Below are 12,339 nucleotides of genomic sequence, written 5' to 3'. Positions count from 1 at the left end.
GGGTGAGTGCGGGCCTGTACGCAGTGGGTGGGGCGGCCCGGAGCGAGCTCCGGATTGGCTGGGGCGACGTGCGCGGGCGGTGACTCCGCATCCCCGGCTGTCACGTAGCGATCGCGTCAGAGGTGAGAGGTCGGCGACCGGGATTCCGCTGAGGACGCTGGAGGACTCTTGGCCCTTGGCCCGGCGGTACTTGAGATTACTCTCGCCCTCTTTCTCTCGGGTCGCGGCGGCGGCAGCGAGCACCGCGAAGGCGGTGTCCCGAGCGCCGGCCGGGCGGGGCCGCGGATCAGGGAGTTCAACCGCGGCAGGTCCTTGGGGTGCTGCGGGTGAGGAGGGAGCATGTTCCTGCCTTCGGGGGCGCCGGCGGCGGTGGGGCGCTGGAGCCGCTCCCAAGCCCTGGCGGTTATCCGCCACGAACGTGCGCTGTCGGCCTCCGGCTTGGCGCTTACACGGTAGTGGGAGGAAGCCACTCATTGCAAGCACGGGTGACTCCACCTAGATCGGGGTGGTTTACCTGAGGAAAGAAGTGTCAGAGGCCCCTTGTGGCAGTGAACTTCCCGGGACAGAGCCCCAAATTTGTTCGTAGAGCAATCGATAGCTACCTGGCGAATTAGTGCAGGGCATCAAGCGCTACCGTGGGGACTCTAACTAAACTAGAATCTCTGGATGTAACCACGAAACGAGGCAGACTGCCAAGTGCTTTATCCCACAGGTAGAAGCTCAGTGTTTTAGGCTCAGGATTTTGAAAATCTTTTGTCTCATAATTGAGTTAAAACACTGGTAGGAAACATTCATGCTGAGTACGATAAATTAAAAACCCTTTACTTTGGTCATGTGGAGTACTTTCAGCTGCTTGAGGGCACGTATTTTGTCTGGTTCATGCAGGCATCTCCTTGAACACTGTCTTTGAGCTCAGTAGGGCCTCAATAGTGTTAAAAGAAGAAGTGACAGGGGCTTCCCTGGTGGCACAGCGGTTAAGAATCCGCTTGCCAGTGCAGGGGACACGGGTTTGAGCCCTGGTCCGGGAAGATCCCACATGCCGCAGAGCAACTAAGCCCGTGCGCCATAACTGCTGAGCCTGTGCTCTAGAGCCCGCGAGCCATAACTACTGAGCCCGTGCTCCTAGAGTCCGTGCTCCACAAGAGAAGCCACCGCAATGAGAAGCCCGCGCACCGCAACGAAGACCCAACGCAGCCAAAAATAAAATAAATAAACAAAATAAATGAATTTATTAAAAAAAAAAGAAGTGACAACTAATGCAGTAGCTGGATGGCTTAAAAGATAAGTAGGGGGCAATTCCTTGACGGTTCAGTGGTTAGGACTCCACGCTTCCATTTCAGGGGGCACGGGTCGATCCCTGGTCGGGGAGCTAAGATCCTGCATGCCTGAATGCCGGGCAGTGCAGCCAAAAAAATTTTTGGAAAAAAAAAAGGAAGTAGGAAGATAAGGAACTCATTTAGGGTAATTAAAGCGATAAAAGAGCTTGACAGATTTGAATATGAAAGTCATGCATAAGTAAAGCAAGGGCTTCCCTGGTGGCGCAGTGGTTAAGAATCCTCCTGCCAATGCAGGGGATATGGGTTTGAGCCCTGGTCTGGGAAGATCCCACATGCCACAGAGCAACTAAGCCCGTGCGCCACACCTACTAAGCCCGCGTGCCACAGCTGTTGAAGCCCGCGCGCCTAGAGCCTGTGCTCCAAAACAAAGAGAAGCCATCTCAATGAGAAGCCCAGGCACCACAAGGAAGAGTAGCCCCCGCTCCCCACAGCTAGAGAAAGCCCGAGCACAGCAACGAAGATCCAACGCAGCCAAAAATAAATAAATTAATTAATTAAATTTTTAAAAAAGTAAAGTAGAAGTCAAGTCCTTTGATTCTGGAAAAACAAAGGCTAACTGCAGCAGTGACCACAGCATGTTCATTCCTGAAGAGGATTTATATGAATCAAAATAATGTTCGCTAATTTGCTAATTTCCAGAGAATGAGATTTGGGGTCAGGCAGACCAGTGCTGGTCCCAATTTAGCCACATACTAGCCATGACCTTGGGCTTCACTTTCTTCCTTTGTAAAGTGGGGAATAAAAGTAGTGGTGGTTAATGGGGAAATAAATGTAGAGTGTTAGCTATTAGTTTAAAAATTCCTATGCCATGCATTGTCCAGAAAGATGCAGACCCTGCCCTATTTGTTTAAGAAATGATCTCATCATATGTAGAAACAAAAATCTTGGTAAATGGTGATGATGCCTATCTGTATCAGATGATGCAGAAGTTTTTTTTAAAGATTGTTCGCTACTTTATTCAGTATCATGTTAAAAGAAAACAACAGTGACAACTGATTAAACTATTAAAATTTCCATAATAATTTTTCATAAGACATCGGTGACAAATGTACAACATATATTATTCCATTCTTCTTACTTTGTGTTATTTCAAAGTATAATATTGATGCAAAAAACTTTAAAAAATTATTTGGGTTCTCATGTATTAAATTAATCCACCTGTAATTTATAGGAAGGCAGCACAAGAAGTCTCTGACAGCTTTGCTAATTTCCCCTCTTTAGGGAGCCTCTGTAACTTCTCATGCTCCAAGTAGCTGTCCGCACATGATCATATGCACTATAAGAGAAATGGGCTTCTAAACTCAGATTTGGGCTAAGGCTCAGCTTAAAGCTACACTATCTGTTTTTTGACATCCTTAAAAAAATACTGTGTGATCTTTGTGGAATTTTGTCTAAAACAAATATTAAAACTTCTGAGAAAATTGGTAATATCTATGACTATTTTCAAACTACAGTTGAGAGTCACAGTCAGCAAATACTGGACATGTATATTGTGCCCTGTACAGGACTCAGAAATTAGACTCAGTTCCTTCCCTGAAATAATTTATCATCTGATTAGGTCAAAGGAACAGGTATAGAAAAGTATCAAAAACAGTCTGTGATAAGTGCTTTGAATGGAAATCCAGGCGGATATCATAGTGAGCGAGCAGTTTCAAAGAAGGCTTCTTGGGACAGGGGCTTGAATGAGTGGGCTTTGAAGGATGACTAGCATGTAAATAAGTTGAAAGAATATTCCAGAAAAAGGAAACAGTGGGCAGAGGAATAGAGGTAGACTATGGGATTGTAGCTCTGGCACGGAGGACAGTGAGTGGGGAAAAGGCAAAAATCTGTGACTAAAGCAGAGTCAGAGAATAATGGAAAGTAGGCCTAAGCTTACTGGGGAGGACCTTAAACGCTAATCAAAGAACTTGGACAATATTATATTAGGTGGCCCTTGAAGGTTTTGGAGCAGGATGTTTCAAGAGCTGAGTGAATTTGAGGTACTTGGTAGTGAAGTTGAATGCATTAGAAAAGGACTATTAGCATTTCTCTGCCAGAAAACAAGACTATTCAGTATGTAGCTTATATTCTTTATATTGAAGCCATATCCTGGGTCTTAAGGATAGGGAAGGCTGCTACATGCTGTAGTGTCACCCCTCTACCACCTTGACAAGGCCTGCTGCTTTAAAGTAGCAATAGTCCATACAGTCGAGTCTCCAGGGAGAATTGACTAGGGTCCGGGCTATCATAAAATTTCAGACTCCATAGCACGTCCGTAACTGAACATAATTATCTCTCTCTTCTCCTTCCCCCTGCTCTGGACACCCCTTCCTCATAATCCTGTACTTTCTCTTTAAATTCCCTGACTTGGTTGGTAGAACTGCTTTCCATCCCACTAACTGAACATGAAACCTGGGTAAATCCTTGATGCTACTCCTACTTTTGTGCACATGTAGCCAGTGACATGTGGGCAGATAACTGAATGACAAGGGGCAAGCCTTCTGAAGATCGGTGGCAGAGGTGAGACTGTGCCTTCCCTCTCATAGTACTGTGCTCTGACCAAACTGGCCCAGTGATGTTGAGAGGATCATTTATACAGGAAAGCACTTAAACAGATTAAATAAGGAAATACATTTGCATCATTTTACCCTTGATGCAAGACTGTTTTCACTGATAATATTTTCCAACAAAAAACTGTGCGGTTGTCACTAAAAAATGGATCTTGGATTCACTGAAGCTCCTCAGAATTCCTTTTTCTTCTTCCTGTTAGTTATTTGGTTGCGGGGGGTGGGCACGGAACTTCTCTAACTGAGCTGAAGCCCTCCTGCCTCATTCCCTTGCTTTGGAGATAATTGGATTTGGAATTAACAACACAACAATCTCGTCTTAAAAATTTATATAATTTTATGTATACCTGAAACTAACACAACATTGTAAATCAACTATACTCCAGTAAAAATTAAAAAAAGAAAAAGGTAATGCAAATCATACAATGACCAAAAAATTTATATAATTTTATATCCTATATAATTTATTAAATGTGCCTTTTAGTAGAGAATGAGTAAGCAGAATTGGGTAAATCCTTGATGGTCTTGGTCTTTTAGTTTTATGTACTTTATATACTGATTTTAAAAATTAGAAAATTTGTAATCTTATATAAGCTATATAACTGAAAAGATTGACTTATTTTTATAATCTGTATTTGTACAGGTAATTTGACTAGATTACGCAAAGAAAGAATCGATCACTGGAAGCAAAAGCTTTCTGTTCACCACAGGTGAACAGCTCTTTCCACCAGACAGGATAAACACGATTTTCCACCTGGGCTCCGCAGCTGGCTCCTGGTACTTGGTATGATGGAGAGTACCGTGGTTATGCATGAACGTTGGGTTACAAGCACCCTGGCATCAGAACCTCTGTTAAACATTTTCGCCCACAGCACCTGATGGTGTGCTGCACATGGAAAATACTTGTTGACTCAAGACTATCTCTCTGCAGAGGTGAGTACCTGAGTTCAGGGACTTTAGCTGCATTTCAGCTACTGGGGCTGCAGTAGCTGGGCAGGGACTGTGGGCTCCTGTGGCTTCTTAATTCTCGTGATCACCCACCATTGACCGTCTCCCTTTCAGAATCCTCCTCTCCTCTCCCCCACTGCCTTGGATACTGATGGCCTCTCTGCTTCCCCCCACTCTGTCTCTCCCAACAATGATTTAGGGCTATTTGTACAGCCTGCTAATTCTCTGAGGATGAGGTGCCTCTTATGGAAGGCACTGCCATACTCAGTGGCACTGCAAATAGGTTTCTGTTGACATCTCCAAGCCCTCCACGTCATTTTGCCGTGACACTGATTGTGAGGCACCATCTGTTTGTCTTGATGGCTTAATGAATTGAGGGCTCATAAACGTAGCCGACATCTAAATGAGATCCATATCTCAGTAAGGACAGGATAATGGTCTCCTTTGCCAGAGATGGATGGACAATTACTTCTATAACTCTGAGAGAAAAATGGATTATGCAGACAGACACTTCACCCAAATTGGTGGCCCTGAATTACCGTCCCTGTGCTGATGCTTTTGCTCAGGGACAGGAACCCGCCTATCCTGTTTCTGGAAAACCTGGAAAAGGAAGATTATGTGCCTGACCCAAGTTCACTCAGTGAGTCAGCAGACAAGTGCTAGCCATCAAAGTCCTTCTGCTACTTTGTTTTATGAGAGTCAGAAGAGTTTCTAGAATGATGAGTATTAAAATAACTGTAGAAAAAGTGACCTCATAACCTTGGCCTGTCGCCTAGTACAGTATGTCTGATTAGAGGGAAATGACAGGCCATGAGATGGCTAAGCATTAAGTGCCCCGCGCAGATCATGATTTCTCCTGAAATTGGGAGAGTTGTTGCTTAAGGGCAGTTCGCTCTTTCCTTTAGCTGGGGTCTGGAATCCTTGTGATCCCTGAGCTATAGTGAGAGTGTCCCTGGCCTCCCTCTTACCTGCAAGTATCTTACATCAGAAACAAGCAGCACCACATGCAGCTACCCAGACAGCCTGCTGTACAACACCAGCACACGCTCAGCGCCTCCCATTCTCTGGGCACACTGCTACGTACTTAATGTACTCAAGTGATCGTTAAAACAGCTCCATCGAGTAAATATTATTATCCCCATTTTACACATGAGGAAACTGAGGTTCAGCATGGTTAGGTAACTTGCTTATGTTTCCATGGAAGCAGAGGCAGGATTTGAATCCAGTCCCGTTTAGCTCATACTCTTTCTGGAAGGTTCCATTGCCTCTGTGCTTTCTTTTCCTTGCCTGTGCCTGGTCTTTCTCTTACCTTCCATTTCTCCTGTTAGAATCCTTATCAATCACAACTTTTGTTTTGAAATATGTGTGTGTGTGTGTGTGTGTGTGTGTGTGTGTATGTAGGTATATCTATATATGTATGTATATATTCACAAACACATGCACTTTCATATCTGTATATCTATATTTATAGATATTACAGATATTATAATAGAGGTATAAATAAATAGAGGTAAATAGAGGTATAAATATTATAAATAGAGGTATAAATAAATAAAATGAGGAAAGGTGTACCCCTCAAATGTGTTTTTTTTAAAGGGGAATGTAATTTATTTATTTTTAAAATAAATTTATTTATTTTATTTATTTATTTTTGGCTGTGTTGGGTCTTCGTTGCTGCGCTCGGGCTTCCTCTAGTTGCGGTGAGCAGGGGCTACTCTTTGTTGCGGTGCGCGGCCTTCTCATTGCGGTGGCTTCTTGTTGCGGAGCATGGGCTCTAGGCGCGCGGGCTTCAGTAGTTGTGGCACATGGGCTCAGTATTTGTGGCTCATGGGCTCTGGAGCGCAGGCTCAGTGGTTGTGGCGCAAGGGCTTAGTTGCTCTGTGGCATGTGGGATTTTCCCAAACCAGGGATCGAACTTGTGTCCCCTGTATTGGCAGGTGGATTCTTAACTACTGCACCACCAGTGAAGTCCCCCCTCAAATGTTAATGCTGGTTTTATCTGAGTATAGAATAATAATTTGGGATTTTCATTTTTTTCTCTGTGTTTTTCTTTTCTGTATTTATCAAACCAAATTTATTGTGATCAGAAAACACTTTTTAAAATCTTTTATATCCTTTCAACTTCATATGCTACTACCTTTGTAAATAAAATCTTTCCTGATCTTCAAGCTGATGCTGCCCCTTTTTCTATTTCTTTCTTTTTTTTTTTTTTGCCCGGGCCGTGCAGCTTGCAAGATCTTAGTTCCCCAACCAAGGATTGAGCCTGGGCCACAGCAGTGAAAGTGCCAAGTCCTAATCACTGGACCACCAGGGAATTCCCTGATGCTACCCATTTTTCTTTTGAAACACACTCCCTTTCCCTAGCACTTTATATTTTGTTGAGTCATTTTTAGCATTTTGCTTTGTATTCTGTGTAACCTAAGTTTCTCGGGGCCCCACTCAGATATGAAGAGTCAGGGAAGCACACCTAATAATAGAAATGGTAACAGAAGAGTTATTACCCCAATCTGCTCCCATCAAGAAAGCTAGGATCTTCCTGCTATATCCACTATATGCCAGTCTTACATCTCTTTTCATCCCTATGATCTTAGCTGTGTCTCCACATTGCTGTTCCCATGACATGAGTCAACTGTCATGCTCACTCTGGTGTTTATGCACGATGCTGTCCCGTCTCCTATCACTTGGTGCTAAGCTACGCCCCATTATTCTATCAGGCCCCATACAGTTCAGGCTGTGCCTCTGTTCTTTTTCACTTTGTTGAAGTTGAGGAAGGACATCTCTTCCCACCCAGGTTGTACTTTTTCAAGTACAACCCATACAAGTTACCCATTCCCCTTGTTTTCTTAATCTCTGATAAAACCTGTTGTGTGACAACTCTTATGTTTGAGTTTTTCTGTCTTACAGCACCCCTCCCCTCCCCTCTTGTCTAGAGGAACTTGTACTAAGCTAAGTCAGGGGTCAGAGTAATCTGACCCAATCCTTCCCTTTTCTCAGTCAAGGGCCCCGGACAGAAGGGCCCACCGCTGTGCTTTTGTGCTCCCTCCTCCCGTTCTCTCTCTCTCTCTCTCTCTCTCTCTCTGTCTCTGTCTCTCTCTCTCTCTCTCTCTCTGTCTCTGTCTCTGTCTCTGTCTCTGTCTCTGTCTCTCTCTCTCTCTCTCTCTCTCTCTCATCTGAGAGATCAAGGTGTGATTTCATTCTGTAACTTAATCAAGTGTCTCTGGGGCAGCCTGTTAGCCTTCATCTCACCAGTCATTGTCTTTCCAGGGAGGCCTATTCTGGGGCTCCCAGAAATGGAAGCCTGGTGGACTGCTCTGACATACGCAATGCGTGAGTAGACAAGCAGAACCAGCCCTCTTTGGGCTATCAGTCCATTGTATCCTCTTCTAGCCTTTCCATTAACTTCTAAGACACATGGAGAGGAACTGAGCACCATTCACGTTTGTACACTCTGAAGCAACTAGCATAGTTACATAGGATGGCAAGAACTCCATTAAACTTTTGCAGAATGAATTACTACAATCCATTGAATCTTGTGCTCTGCTTTTCTTCCTTAACATTATTGCAACAAATGATCAAATAAAAGTCAAAGTTTAGTTCCACTTTGTTCTATGCTAAGTATATCACACTGATTCCGATTCCATCATTTATCTGAGTTTTAAAACATTGAGATGTAATTCACATACCATAAAATTCACCCCTTTAGGGTGTACAATTCAGTGGTTTTTAATATATTCACAAAGTTGTATAACTGTCAGCTTTAATTCCAGACCAGCATTTTTATCATGCCAAATCTGGGTGATGCCCATTAACTATCACGCCCAGTCGCCCTCTGTCTCCCCGCAACCTCCCCCCGACCCCGCCCAGGCAAGCACTCACTAATCTATTTTCTTTGTCTATGGATTTCCCTATTCTGGATATGTCATAAAAATGGAATCATATGTGGACTTTTGTATCTGGTTTCTTTCACTTAGCACAGTGCTTTCAAGGTTCATCCATGTTTTAGCATGTATAGGTGTTTCGTTCCTTTTTGATGGCTAAATAATATCCCAAGGCACGGATATGTGTGTGTGTGTGTGTGTGTGTGTGTGTGTACACACATATATATGTACACACACACACACCACATTTTGTTTATCCATTCATCAATTGATGGACATTTGGATTGTTTCTACTTTTTGGCTATTATGAATAAAATTATTGGGAACAGTCATGTACATGTTTTTTCTGTGGACATATATATAATTTCAATTTTCATGGGTGTATACCTATACCTAGGTGGATCATATGGTAACTTTTATGTTTAACTTTTTTTTTTTTGGCCATGGCACTTGGCTGTGGGATCTTAGTTCCCTGACAAGGGATTGAACCCACGCCCTAGGCACTGAAAGCACAGAGTTCTAACCATTGGACAGCCAGGGAATTCCCCCATGTTTAACTTTCTAAGGAACTGGCAAATTGTTTTCCAGAGGAGCAGTACCGTTTTACATTCCCAGCAGCAATTAATGAGGTTTTCAATTTCTCCACATCCTCATCCACACATATTATTGTTCATCTTTTTTGATTATAGCTATCCCAGTGGGTGTAAAGAGGTATTTCATTGTGGTTTTGATTTTCATTTCCCTGATGCTAATAATGTTTAGTATGTTTTTATGTGCTCATTGGCCATTTGATGTTTCTTTGGAAAAGTGTCTATCCAGTTTATTGCATGCTTTTATCATATCATAGGGTGTTGAAGATTGTCAAATGCTTTTTTCTGCATCTACTGAGATGATCATGTGGTTTTTGTCTTTTATTCTAGTAATATGGTATATTACATTGGTTGATTTTAATGTGTTGGGCCAACCTTGCATTTGTGGAAAAAATTCCAACTTATCATGGTGTGTAGTGTATATTGTTAGATTTGGTTTGCTGGTATTTTGTTGAATTGTTTGTGTGCGTGTGTGTGACTATATCCACAAGGGATATTGGTCTGCAGTTTTCTTTTCTTGTAATGTCTGTTGGATTTTGGTATCAGAGTAATAATGGTTCATAGAATGAGTTGGGAAGTGTTCCTTCTTCTGTTTTTTGATAGATTTTGAAAGGATTGGTGGTAGTTCTTTAAATGTTTGTTAGAAGTCTCCAGTGAAGCCATCGGATCATGGGCTTTTCTTTGTGGGAAGTTTTTTGATTACTAATTCAATCCTTTATTATAGGTCTATTCAGATTTTTTGTTTCCTTCTAAGACAGTTTTGGTAGTTTTGTATTTTTCTAGAAATTTGTCCATTTCTTCTAAATTATCTAATTTGTTGGCATACAGTTGTTCATAGTATTCCCTTACAATCCTTTTTATTCCTTTCTTAATCCCTCTTTTATTCCTTATTTTAGTGATTTGAGTCTTCTCCCTTTTATTCCTTCTTCCTATTTTTTTTCAGTTTTTTCAATTTTATTGATCTTTTCAAAGAACAACTTAAAATTTTTTTTTTCTCTGTTGTATTTTTGTTCTCTTTCATTTATTTCTGCTCTAGTATTTGTTTTGTCTTTCATTACGCTTGCTTTGAGTTTAGTTTGCTCTACTTTTTCTAGGGTCTTAAGGTGGCAGGTTAATTCCTTTATTTGAGGTCTTTTTTCTTTTTTAACATAGGCATTTACAGCTATACATTTCCTTCTAAGCATTGCTTTCACTGTATCCTATAAGTTTTTTGTATTTTGTTTTTGGTTTCTTTCATCTCAAAGTATTTTATAGTTTCCCTTGTGATTTCTTCTTTGACTCATTGGTTACTTAGGAGTATGTTGTTTAATTTCCACATAGTTGTGAATCCCCTAAATTTCCTTCTGTTGTTGATTTAATTTAATTCCATTGTGGTCAGAGAACATACTTTGTATGATTTCAGTTCTTTTAAATTTATTGAGACTTGTTTTACGGCCTAACATATGGTCTATCCTGAAGAATGCTCCATGTACACTTGAGAAGAATGTGTATCCTGCTATCATTGAGTGGAGTGTTCTATCCAAGTTTTTAGGTATTCACTTTCACCTGGTAAAACACTGTTCATCCTTTGAGTCCCAGGTCCAAAGGATTTCATCTGTCAAGTCTTTCTTCATCCATCTCACCAGCAAAAATGTACAATTTCCTCATTTGAACTTCTGTCACCCATAACTATGATATATAGATATGCCAACACCCATAACTGTGATATAGCCTTTATTACAAGTCAGTCTTTCTACACGCTGATGTTATGGGTTTCTTTTGTGCAGGGACCAAGTCTTAACTGTATCTCCATATCCCTGAATATGGAGTATTCATTAGTGACTTTAAAGCATGCCATTAAAAGGATGAGAGAATTTGGGGGTTATTGAATACCTTTTAAATATTGAACCCTAGGCTGTGTACTGTAGAGAGTAGAACAGGAAAAGAAAGGCAGAGCACTCTGCCTCTGGGGAACCTACAGCTTAGTTAAGAAGACAGTATATCTGCATGAGAAACCTTTAACACAGGATCTGACCAAGTGCCAATACAAGGGCTCTAGGAGTTGGGCTTGTCCACTTTGTCTCTGTCTCTCTCTCTGCATGGGAAAGAGACTTACAGAGCTGTGAGGTTGGAACAACCCTCAGGACTCCTGATTCCCAGTTGTCGATCAGTGTGGAATCCTCTGGCAGCTGATCACCCAGCTTCCGCTTGGACAGCCTCACCCACGGGGAGAAGGTCCACTAAGGACTTGATGATGGTTGTTTGCCAATTTTGGGTGGCAAGGGGGAATTGAATTGCTTTTTAGCTACCAAATAGCCTTCAATCGTCCCCATAAAAGAAACTATAAGCCTGAAAAAATATGTGTAAAGTCAATAAGGAAGGGAAAGAGCTCTAGTCAGAAGCTTTAATCTCAGTGGGATAGGTCACAGGATACTTAAATTACATTTTGACGTCAGGGAAAGAAAATCAGATCGAGTTCATCCTGAGAAGGGTCACTTCTGATGGAACCAAAATAAATTATTTTCTGAGGCCTATTATTTTCCCAGAGCCCACCTATATATGAATGTTCTGGGAAGGTCTGAGGCTACGAGATTTGGAGAGGTGAATTCATCCCACAGACCAGTTAGATATTTTATTCTGTCTAATTTAGGATTAAAGACCAATGATTTCAGGGGCTAATTAGGGTATTTCTGGAGTCTTCTTGTCAGGAATACAGTGTAGTAAGGAAGGTTTTCAAGCCAGAATATAAACTGTTTTCTCTAGAAACCTCTGAAAATAGAATTATATTAGAAAATAAAATTATATTATGAAGTACCTACAATTTTGGTGGTGCACACTAAATAAAACAGGAGGATGATATAAGGGCTGGCCCATAGTTGTGTGTAATAGTTGACCAAATGAGTAATATCTTTGTTACAGTCTTCATGGTCCCATTTATGACAGCTAGTCAGAACACTGCTGGGCAGAACACTCCTGGGGGAGGGGAACATCAAGCCACCTGATATTGGAGAATTACAGAAGGGACAGAGCCGGTCTGGGGAATAACAGACTTGAGCAGGGT

General features: G+C 41.9%; 1 long non-coding RNA gene across 1 annotated transcript in view; it reads left to right on the top strand.

Moving 5' to 3' along the window:
- Positions 1–122: 122 nt before the first annotated feature.
- Positions 123–12,339, top strand: part of LOC309827914 — a 33,789-nt gene continuing 21,572 nt past the window's right edge. Inside the window, exons 1-2 of the long non-coding RNA XR_014297263.1 lie at positions 123–186; positions 4,527–4,816. This is a non-coding gene — a long non-coding RNA (uncharacterized lncRNA). The remainder of the gene's footprint in view (positions 187–4,526; positions 4,817–12,339) is intronic.

This window comes from Grampus griseus, assembly GCF_964374135.1.
Source record: "Grampus griseus genome assembly, chromosome: 10".
NCBI lineage: Eukaryota > Metazoa > Chordata > Mammalia > Artiodactyla > Delphinidae > Grampus > Grampus griseus.
The sequence above is the reverse complement of the archived record's forward strand: the minus strand, read 5'-3'. Positions and strand labels throughout refer to the sequence as shown.